We start from the raw sequence: 12413 nt of genomic DNA, 5'->3' as shown, positions 1-12413 counted from the left end.
AGGAATAAAAGGAGGAGTAAGCATAAATGCTTAGTAAGCTCACATGCAAATAGCAAGTAACATAACCATATAAGCAAACATAAAACATCATTTGCATAATCATCACCAAGACATTCATATCACCTTTTCATTTATCATCTTACCATATTGTTGTTATATCGAGTTTTCAACCCGAGGGTTAAGTACATACCTGTTCAAAGTATCCATTTCACAACACTTACCAATACGTCCCTTTCATCTTGAGTATTCCTCCATTTGAGTAGAACTTACCCGTTGAACACATCGTAATATAATTCGGATACATGGAAAGTTTGCACATAAGTGCCACATATGTAGCCAAGCTACCATGTAACCCGCCCATAAGTGAACTCGGACTCAACTCAACGAGCTCGGGCGTTCGCATCCATAAGTGAACTCGGACTCAACTCAACGAGTTCGGATGCCTAGTTACATCTCACGAACTCGGACTCAACTCAACGAGTTCGGACGCTCGCATCCATAAGTGAACTCGGACTCAACTCAACGAGTTCGGATGCTCAACCATCCTAGTGACATGTCACTTGTATCCTAATCTATTCCTAAGGTTCAAACGGGCGTTTTCCTTGATCACACATCTTTGCCATCTTCCACGGAATATCGAAATTGATACTTCGGTGATAGTTCATACTCATCAAGTAATTCACATAATTACATATTATTCAACAATAACCACAAAGCATAATATTTCATGATAATAATCAGCATCATATCATATAAACAACATTAAATTGCTTAAAATGACAATTATGTTACTACATTTACACATGAACTTACCTCGTATGCGAAAATGGCTATTTTACCATTTCGTCCACAACTTGGTATTTTCCCCATTTTAGCCCAATTTCAGTTTTCCTTGCTCTATCATTTAAAATATAGTCTAATTAGGACTCACATTATTCAAATTGACCCAAAATCATATTTTGGAAAAATTACAATTTTGCCCTAAACTTTTGCATATTTACACTTTTGCCCCAAAGCTCGTAAATTAAAATTCAGCCTATTTTCTTATGTTTTATGACATGCTGATCATTTTTCCTTCTATGGCAACATCAAATTCTCACTCTAACATGTACTTATGACTATTAGGTATTTTTATCGATTAAGCCCTTTTGCTCGTTTTCACTTAAAACCGAGTAGCACAAGTTGTCTAACATAATTTAAAACCTCATATTCTATCATAAAACACCAAAATACACAAATTTCACCTATGGGTATTTTTCCAAATATAAACCCTAGGTTAAATTATTGCTAGCATAAGCTAAATCGAGCTAGGGACTCCAAAAACGTAAAAATCATTAAAAGCGAGGCTAGAACAGGACTTACAATCGAGCTTGGAAGCTTGAAAACCCTAGCCATGGTTTCTCCTTGCTATATTGGGCCATGGGGTTGAAGATGAGCAAAATTGGCTTTTAATTTTGTATTTTAATTCATTTTACCCTAAATGACCAAAATGCCCTTACTACTAAACTTTCCAAAAATTCCATCCATGTCCAATTTTGTCCATAGACTTAGAAATTGGTAAAATTACTCTTTAAGGGCCTCTAATTAATAATCTAATTCAATTTTATGCAAAATACTTCTAGAACACAAGTTTTACAATTTATTCAATTTAGTCCCAAATTTCAAATTAAGCACTTTATGCATAAAATTTCTTCACGAAATTTTCACACAATCATGCAATCATATCATAGACCTTAAAATAATCATAAAATAATTATTTCTATCTCGGATTTTGTGGTCACGAAACCACTATTCGACTAGGCCCAAAATCGGGATATTACAACTCTCCCCCTTCGAGGATTTTCGTCCCGAAAATCTTACCGAAAAGTGGTCTTCACTTTTAATCTCATATTTGGTGCCGAAGAACTTGCACTTAGACTGTACCTCCAATACATCTCTTCAATTTCTCATATGATCTAAAAGCTTACAGTCTCAACTCTCAACTGTTCTTAAATTTTCAACCCTTCTCAATTTCCCATGATATCATGACATAAAACCCGGATCTCAACTTGATTTAATGGAGACCGGAATTCCAAGAAATCCAACAATCAAAGACACCTGAAATTCCATGAATCTGATGAGTAGGAATTCATTCAATACAAATGTGATTTATAGATCTTGCCAAACATTTAACAATAGGATACATCACATTTTCCTCTTTCCGCCATAGAAATAATTCTGATATGGCCTCAAGAATAATCCTTCTCATTTCCATCCCAATATCAACATTGACAAGGATAATTTTGATAGATCCCAATGCTCGGCTTTAACCCCTTTAACAACTCCGATTTTATGTAACATCGGATGCTCTAAACTATCACATTACCTCACTGTCTTGAAACACATCACAATTCATACAACAATACATTACTGAAAGTCAAGAAGTCTTTGCTCAATGTAGACTAGTCTAGTTCGGATGCTTTGTTACCAATATTCTCATCTATCCGAACTCTGTCAACATGTAATAAACTTTTCAGCTTTCACAAGATGGAAACCTTATCATTCGTAGTGACTTAAACTAATATTCAACTCTTTCTAATAAATATAGACTTCTCGTTCAAACTATTTACTCTTTGATCTGTACAAAATGAAATTCTATTATCAAACTTGGGAAAATAATCCGACATAATTGTCACATGAAATCTTTTAAATAAATAATTTACCATACCGACTAAAACTCGCTTTTATCACCTATGCCTTTCTTGATGTCAAATCCTTACATAGAAATTAGAAAAATCCCAATACTAAAATCACCACATTACCAAGATCAAATTAGAAGTATAGTCATATTTGACATGATTATCATGAGCTGAAGAACGTACTTCGAACATGAGTCGTAATTGACAAATTATGGAACAAAGATAACAAGAAAACCGAATAAAGAAATCCAAGATAGAGAAACCCAGAATAAAGAAATCCAGAATAAAGAGATCCAGGATAAAGAAACCCAAGATACGATACTATGCCGGAGAATCGAAAACCAAATTCATAGAGAAAATACAGAATACCCTGATAATTCTTCAAAGAAAGAAAGTCCAAAAGAAAACATCATTTAATCCCACTGAAATCAAATATAACAAGATCAATATATCTTCCCATACATATATATCAGATGAAGCATCAAGTAGAAGAAACAGAATCATAATATCATATGAATTCTCTCATCAATTCTTATTAGATGAAATGAAATAGAATACCCGATGAAATAGAGCAATATAAATTATAAACCATCGGACTACCAATGCTTTCATCCAACACCGAATTAGAAGACATTCCCATATAACAAGAATTTCTTGAAGATCAATAGCCATAGAAATATTTCGAGAACGGGTGAACACATAGAACATCTCAAAAGAGATCGCTAAATCTGTCCGGTCATAAGCTGTCACACTCGGATAATTCACATTTGAAATATCATTTCCCCAACTAGTTCTGTAGTCACAAATTTCATATTAAATCATTCACTAAAGAATGTCAGTTCTGAATAAATTTTGATTTACCAAAGAGAATTCCTTCTCTAACTGGGACAGTGCATAATTCCAATAATCTTTATATCAATCAGATACTTTCTGGCTCTGACTTTACTTATCAGCTCATTTTCAATCTCGGATCATACTTATAATTATTCTATCTTTGAACTCTTTGGGTTCTCAACCGAAAACTTATTCAATACAAATCTCATGAAATTCCATTATAAGTACCACTTTGGTAAGGGGAGGGTTGTAGGACCTCGACTCGACTTTCTTATACATACACATATGACACAACTTCCATCATCATAGTAACATCATCAAAATCATGTCATTCATTCATGTTGGCTTACACCAATTTTCCTATTGTCCCATTTAGACAATATACTTATGCATACATTCTATGTTTTCTAGACAGCTTTACTTATCCATTCAATTAATTAAATTAATTCATGCTCATGACATTATATAAGGCCAAACAAACATAGATATTTGCATCACAATCACAACTTTCATTTCGTGCATCATCATGTACATATCATTACAATCATATAATTCAGTCCAACAATTTAACATAGATAAGTTCATTTCATTATAATCCTTTACCTCATAAAAATTATATACCATTAACATTCATCAACATTCGACATCCAATCAAGACAAGGACATTTTCATTCAGTATCATAATATTATGACCTTTATTCATACCTCTACTACTTTCTATTTATTCCGTTCATCTTATCAAGTAAGCCACATACACTACATCATATGAGCATTAAGCAAATATGAATATTTATCACAACATGAACTTTCATCTCACATATTATCACATATGTATCATAAACCTTTATTCATACTTTTCTGAACCGAGACTTATCATAATCATAATTTTACTCAAATATCTTTACTTAACATTGAACATGGTTGGCGCAGCTCGGTTGGAGAGTACCCTGTCTAAATAAGACGGTACTTATACGCGTCGGAAGACATCACATTATCACAGATCAGTGGCATGTATAGCTAAACTTTTACACATGCTAGGTTAGTCCGAGAACCGACTAAACCTGCTCTGATACCACTAAATGTAACACCCCATACCCGATACCATTTCCGGAGTTGAACACGAGGTGTTAACGGACTTAATTCATTAATTAAACAGCTCATACAATTCATTTTAAAATTTCCAGACAAGCTGGCTAACTGCATCACAGTCGCTTTAAAAATCATATCTCGAGTTACAAAACTCGAAATCCAATTCCGTAAATTTTTCCTGAAACTAGACTCATATATATATCTACTAATTTTTTTCTAGAATTTTTGGTTGGGCCAATTAGTACAGTTTATTAGTTAAAGTCTCCCCTGTTTCAGGGTTCAACTACTCTGACCTCTGTGTATTACGAATCAGATATCTCCCTGTACAGAGCTTCAATGACTATGGCGTTTGTCTCTAATAAAACTAGACTCAATAAGGAATCTGTACATATAAAGCGTGATTTCTAATTATCTTTGTAAAATTTATGGTGAATTTCCAAAATCAGAACAGGGGATCCAGAAATCGCTCTGGCCCTGTTTCACAAAAATTTAAACATCTCATAAAATATAGCTCATATACCTGTTTCGCTTATTCCATATGAAAATAGACTCATCAAGCTTCGATTACATAACTTATTCATTATTTAATTCCATTTCTACTATTTTTAGTGATTTTTCAAACTCACGTCACTGCTGTTGTCTAAATCTATTTTATGATAAATTTTACCTATTTCATGGTTTCCATGGATTAGCTAGCAATTTGACATACGTAATACCAAATATGATCATGATTAGCCATTCCAATGGCTAATCATTACCAAGCATTTCTATTTCCATACCACTCAATAACCATATCATAAGACCATACATATAAAATGATTATAATGCTATACATGCCATACTCAAAATATACAAGCCATTATGCCAAGATGGTATACGGATAGTGTGGCGTGCCTCCGACCGTTTCCGATTTCCGAGCTGGCTTGTCAACACTACAAGGAATGAAAAGGAGGAGTAAGAATAAATGCTTAGTAAGCTCACATGCAAATAGCAAGTAACATAACCATATAAGCAAACATAAAACATCATTTGCATAATCATCACCAAGACATTCATATCACCTTTTCATTTATCATCTTACCATATTGTTGTTATATCGAGTTTTCAACCCGAGGGTTAAGTACATACCTGTTCAAAGTATCCATTTCACAACACTTACCAATACGTCCCTTTCATCTTGAGTATTCCTCCATTTGAGTAGAACTTTACCCGTTGAACACATCGTAATATAATTCGGATACATGGAAAGTTTGCACATAAGTGCCACATATGTAGCCAAGCTACCATGTAACCCGCCCATAAGTGAACTCGGACTCAACTCAACGAGCTCGGGCGTTCGCATCCATAAGTGAACTCGGACTCAACTCAACGAGTTCGGATGCCTAGTTACATCTCACGAACTCGGACTCAACTCAACGAGTTTGGACGCTCGCATCCATAAGTGAACTCGGACTCAACTCAACGAGTTCGGATGCTCAACCATCCTAGTGACATGTCACTTGTATCCTAATCTATTCCTAAGGTTCAAACGGGCATTTTCCTTGATCACACATCTTTGCCATCTTCCACGGAATATCGAAATTGATACTTCGGTGATAGTTCATACTCATCAAGTAATTCACATAATTACATATTATTCAACAATAACCACAAAGCATAATATTTCATGATAATAATCAGCATCATATCATATAAACAACATTAAATTGCTTAAAATGACAATTATGTTACTACATTTACACATGAACTTACCTCGTATGCGAAAATGGCTATTTTTACCATTTCGTCCACAACTTGGTATTTTCCCCATTTTAGCCCGAATTTCAGTTTTCCTTGCTCTATCATTTAAAATATAGTCTAATTAGGACTCACATTATTCAAATTGACCCAAAATCATATTTTGGAAAAATTACAATTTTGCCCTAAACTTTTGCATATTTACACTTTTGCCCCAAAGCTCGTAAATTAAAATTCAGCCTATTTTCTTATGTTTTATGACATGCTGATCATTTTTCCTTCTATGGCAACATCAAATTCTCACTCTAACATGTACTTATGACTATTAGGTATTTTTATCGATTAAGCCCTTTTGCTCGTTTTCACTTAAAACCGAGTAGCACAAGTTGTCTAACATAATTTAAAACCTCATATTCTATCATAAAACACCAAAATACACAAATTTCACCTATGGGTATTTTTCCAAATATAAACCCTAGGTTAAATTATTGCTAGCATAAGCTAAATCGAGCTAGGGACTCCAAAAACGTAAAAATCATTAAAAGCGAGGCTAGAACAGGACTTACAATCGAGCTTGGAAGCTTGAAAACCCTAGCCATGGTTTCTCCTTGCTATATTGGGCCATGGGGTTGAAGATGAGCAAAATTGGCTTTTAATTTTGTATTTTAATTCATTTTACCCCTAAATGACCAAAATGCCCTTACTACTAAACTTTCCAAAAATTCCATCCATGTCCAATTTTTGTCCATAGACTTAGAAATTGGTAAAATTACTCTTTAAGGGCCTCTAATTAATAATCTAATTCAATTTTATGCAAAATACTTCTAGAACACAAGTTTTACAATTTATTCAATTTAGTCCCAAATTTCAAATTAAGCACTTTATGCATAAAATTTCTTCACGAAATTTTCACACAATCATGCAATCATATCATAGACCTTAAAATAATCATAAAATAATTATTTCTATCTCGGATTTTGTGGTCACAAAACCACTATTCTGACTAGGCCCAAAATCAGGATATTACAACGGCTCAACACAGTAGACAGGATAGCAAATAGCCGTAAACAAGACAGCACATAGCCGTAAACATCGCAACAACACTGCCAGATAACAGAGCGGCTGGAAGCCGTAAGCAGAATGACACAATGGCACAAAGCCATCGATAACTGCATTATGTTAGGCATATAGCCCTCAACTCGAGTAACATAACCGGCATACAGCCCTAAGTAAATGTGATCGACACAGAGTCGTCAATAATCATATATTGGCACATAACCTTAGGCAAATACGTTTGGCACACAGCCATAATCAGGTTGGCACAGAGCCATACGTAGGTTGGCGCAAAGCCATAATCAGAATAATTGGCTTTAAGCCATCAGTAGTTGTATCATGTTAGACACATAGCCATCAGCGATGGTAATATAGTCGGCACAGAACCTTGGGTAAATATGATAGGCACAGAGTCGTCAATAATCATATATTGGGCTTAAAAGCCACCGGTGGATCCACGATAGTCAAGCAACCATGTGATCCTTAATCGATGGATCCACAGTCGTTAAGAAACCATACGATCTTCAATCGATGGATCCACGATCATCAAGCCACCATGCGATCCTTAATCGGTGGATCCACGGTTATCAAGCAACCATGAGATCCTTAATCGGTGGATCCACGATCGTCAAGCAACCATGCGAACCTCAATCGGTGGATCCACGGTCGTCAAGCAACCATGCGATCCTCAATTTCTTCCTCCATTTCATAATCTCCACCCATGTGCAACATAATATTACATGAATGCAGCAAATATACACATGACAAACAAAATCATACAAATCACAGTCACAACAGTCCAATCACAGTTATACATTCTCAGTCAAAAATAGTCCAATCAATCAAATTGTATTATCAGTGAATCATATACCCTAGAGGGGTAGAACGGTTTTTTTACCTATTAAGGGTATTTTAGTCATTTCACCCTACGAGGGTGTTTTGGTAAATCTACAAACCAAAGGTATTTCGATAATTTTGCAAACCAATGGTATTTCTATAATTTTTAAAAGTTAACAGTATTTCTGTAATTTTATAAATCAGGGGTATTTCTATAATTTTCCAAATCAAGGGTATTTCGGTAATTTTCCAAATCAAGGGTATTTTGGTAATTTTAAAAATCGAAGGTATTTCAGTCATTTTAAAATTCGAAGGTATTTCGGTAATTTTACAGGTCAAGGGTATTTCAGTAATTTCACAAATCAGGGGTATTTTGGTAATTTTACAAACCAGAGGTATTTTGGTAATTTTACAAACCAAGGGTATTTTGGTAATTTTGTAAACCAAGGGTATTCAGTAATTTTGTAAACCAAGGGTATTTCAGTAATTCTACCCTACAGGGGCATTTCAGTAATACTAGCCTACAGATATGAGATTCACATAGTCTAATCCAATATTTACTACACAATCATACAATTTATCCACTTGGGCCCATTGGCCCACACGGCCAATCCCAACCCATCGCGGCCCAAAGTAACCTAAGCCCACGAGAGCACTCAGGATGGCCTCAACCATCACGTCAAAGCTCCAACACGTACGCTCGCACGCTCGTGTGGCTGCCATCTCCGTGTGATCGGCATTTCGGCATTTTGGCATTTGTCGTTCTACAGCTAGAGTAGTGCGAAATACACACCTGTTTATGAGAACACACCGAAGTCCACAATCACTAACCTTGGCAGATCCTGCATTGAGTCTTAATCACTTTTTCCCTCACCAACTCATCTTCTTCGCTCTATTTAAAGCCAACTACTCACTAATTCCCATGTTAGCTTCCCGATGTGGGATTACTTTCAACCATTAGGAAAATTCCTTATTTTTTTATGACCACTTCAACCATAGAGTTCCAGTTCAACTCCACCTCCTACATTGCTCGAATAGCAAAATAAATACCCAATTGCGCACCCCAAGACTTGAACCTTAGACCTCACAGTTACACAACATGACACCTTGCCACTCCACCACAGGCTCTTTCTGTGTCATATTTTATCCTCAATTAATTATAAGGCATATGTGCTAACGTCCAAATTCCTTTAAAAGAAAAACTAAAATAAATTGCAAGAGCCAAGACTTAAACCCAGGCTCCCTTGCAACCTTAATGACGCCACAACCACTAGACCACATGCTTTCTTGAGTCATTTATTTACCACAATAATTTAAAAGGCCTTCATCCAAGCACCCAGGGTTTTATTCACTTAAAACCAAAATTTTTGCTAAAGCCCAGGTTTGAACCCAAGATCTCTCCAACACTTCTCAGGGCCATTTACCACAAAAGCAGACATTTAATTGTGTCATTACCTTGTACAATTAAATGCTTATATACAACCTCCTTACGGACCCATACACAAGGCCCAATACTTCTAGGCCCAAATTCGGGGTGCTACAAAATGTTTCCGAAATCTATAGTTTTCTGGGACTAGTAGGCTATTATAGACGATTTGTGAAAGGCTTCTTGATGATTACGATGATAAGATTACTTCAAAAAGATGTTAAATTTGAGTGGTCAGAAAAGTGTCAGCACAGCTTTGAACAGTTGAAAGCATTATTGATAGAGGCACCAGTGTTAGTTCAGCCTGAGTCGGGTAAAAAATTAGTAGTTTTTAGTGATGCATCGTTAAATGGCCTGGGTTGTGTTTTGATGCAGGAAGGTAAAGCTTTAGCTTATGCCTCGAGACAGTTGAAGCCGGACGAAAATAATTACCTAACGCACGATCTAGAGTTAGCCGCGATAGTGTTTGCATTGACAATTTGGCATCATTACTTGTTTAGTGAGAAATGCCATATTTATACCGACCACAAAAGCTTGAAATATCTGATGGCTCAGAAAGATTTGAATTTACTACAGCGGAGATGGTTAGAATTGCTAAAAGACTATGAATTAGTGATGGGCTATCATCCGGGAAAAGCAAACGTTGTTGCTAATGCTTTGAGCCGAAAGTCCTTATTTGCTTTACGTGCTTTGAACACACAATTATCTTTGTCTGATGATGGTTCGATAGCAGCTAAGTTGAAAGCGAGACTCTTATTTCTATAGTAGATTTATGAGGCTCAAAAATTTGATAATGAATTGCAAGCAAAACGAGCTCAGTGTGAGTCGACTTCTGACTTAGAGTTTCGAATAGGGCCTGATGACTGTTTGATGTTTCGTAATAGAATATGTGTGCCAAGAAATTCTGAGCTCACTCAGAAGATTCTAAATGAAGCACATAATAGTTTATCAGTACATCCGGGAAGCATGAAAATGTATAATGATTTGAAACAGCTTTATTGGTGGCACAGCATGAAACGAGATATCTCGAAATTTGTTTCAAAATGTTTGATTTGTCAGCAAGTCAAAGCTGATCATCAAGTGTCGTCAGATTTATTATAGCTTATTATGATTCCTGAGTGGAAGTGGGATAGAATAACAATGGATTTCGTATCGGGTTTGCCCTTATCTCCGAAAAAGAAAGATGGGATCTGGGTTGTTGTTGACAGATTGGCGATGTCAGCTCATTTTATTCCAGTACATATAGATTTCTCGCTTGATAAATTAGCTAAGTTGTATATTTTCGAAATTGTGAGATTACATGGGGTTCCCCTATCTATTTTTTCGGATAGAGATCCAAGATTTACTTTGCGATTTTGGAAGAAATTGCAAGACCCTTTGGGTTAAAAGCTGCATTTTAGCACTACATTTCACTCGCAAATGGATGATCAATTCGAACGAGTTAATCAAATACTTAAGGATATGTTGCGTTGTTACATTCTTGAGTTTGAAGGTAGCTGGGAGAAATATCTACCACTGATTGAATTTGCTTACAATAATAGCTTCCAATCGAGTATAAAGATGGCAACCTATGAAGCTCTATACGGTCGTAAATGTCGAACACCATTATATTAAAGTTAGCTCAGCGACAATAAGATTCACGGAGTTGATCTGATTAGAGAGACTGAAGAAAAAGTGAAAGTAATTCGCGATAGTTTAAAAGCAGCTTCGGATCGACAGAAATCGTACGTAAACTTGAAACAAAAAGATATTGAGTTCCAGATCAGGGATAAAGTGTTTTTCAAAGTGTCACCATGGAAAAAGATATTACGATTTGGTCAAAAAGGGAAATTGAGTCCGTGATTCATCAGACCATATGAGATTACTAAGCGAGTTGGACTAGTGGCATTTCAGCTCCCCTTACCATCTGAGTTAGAAAAGATACATAATTTGTTTCACGTATCAATGCTACAAAGATATCGATCAGCCCCTTCACATGTTATTTCTCTAACTGAAGTTGAGATACAGTCAGATTTATCATACAGTGAAGAACCAATTCGAATTTTAGCTCGTGAGATCACAGAGTTGAGAACCTGAGGATGCTATGAGAAAATAATACCCGAACCTATTCACTGGTAAGATTTTCGGGGACGAAAATCCCTAAGGGGGGACAGTTGTAACAGCTTGATTTTGGCTAAATCAGAACAGTGGTTTTGGAACTACAAATCTGATGTTGAAAAATTATTTTAATATTATTTTGGGTATTTACAGCATTTTATTTGATATGTGTGAAAATTTCGTGAGTTAATTTTATCAATTGGTTGGTTAATTTGATAAAAAGGACTAAATCGCGTAAAATGCAAAAGTGTTGTTCTTTTATAAAAAGGTGTCTAATAGTCATGGTTTATTAAATTTAAGGTCCTTATGTTGTAATTAGGCCATTTTAATTGTGAGTGCACAAAGATGGACATTAATATGATGATTTTAAATGGTTTATAATAAGGTTAATAATGTAATTTAGTATTAAATGATGAATTAAATTAAAGAAAAATAAGATATCATCTTCTTTTCTTCTTCACCTAGCCGAAAGTAGAAAATAAAACACCATTAAAAGGGTTTCAAAGGTTCGGCACACACCTAGCTTGATTAAGGTATAGGTTTAGCACAGTTTTTAATGATTTCTATGTTTTCGTAATCATTGCAACTCAATCTAGCTAGCCCGTACCTTTAATTTCAAAATTGTTAAAGATTTTGAGAGTTTCGATTGTTGAATCTATGTG

The sequence above is a fragment of the Gossypium arboreum genome, chromosome 3, assembly GCF_025698485.1.
Source record: "Gossypium arboreum isolate Shixiya-1 chromosome 3, ASM2569848v2, whole genome shotgun sequence".
In the NCBI taxonomy this organism is placed as follows: Eukaryota; Viridiplantae; Streptophyta; class Magnoliopsida; order Malvales; family Malvaceae; genus Gossypium; species Gossypium arboreum.
Note: the sequence above shows the minus strand (reverse complement) of the source record.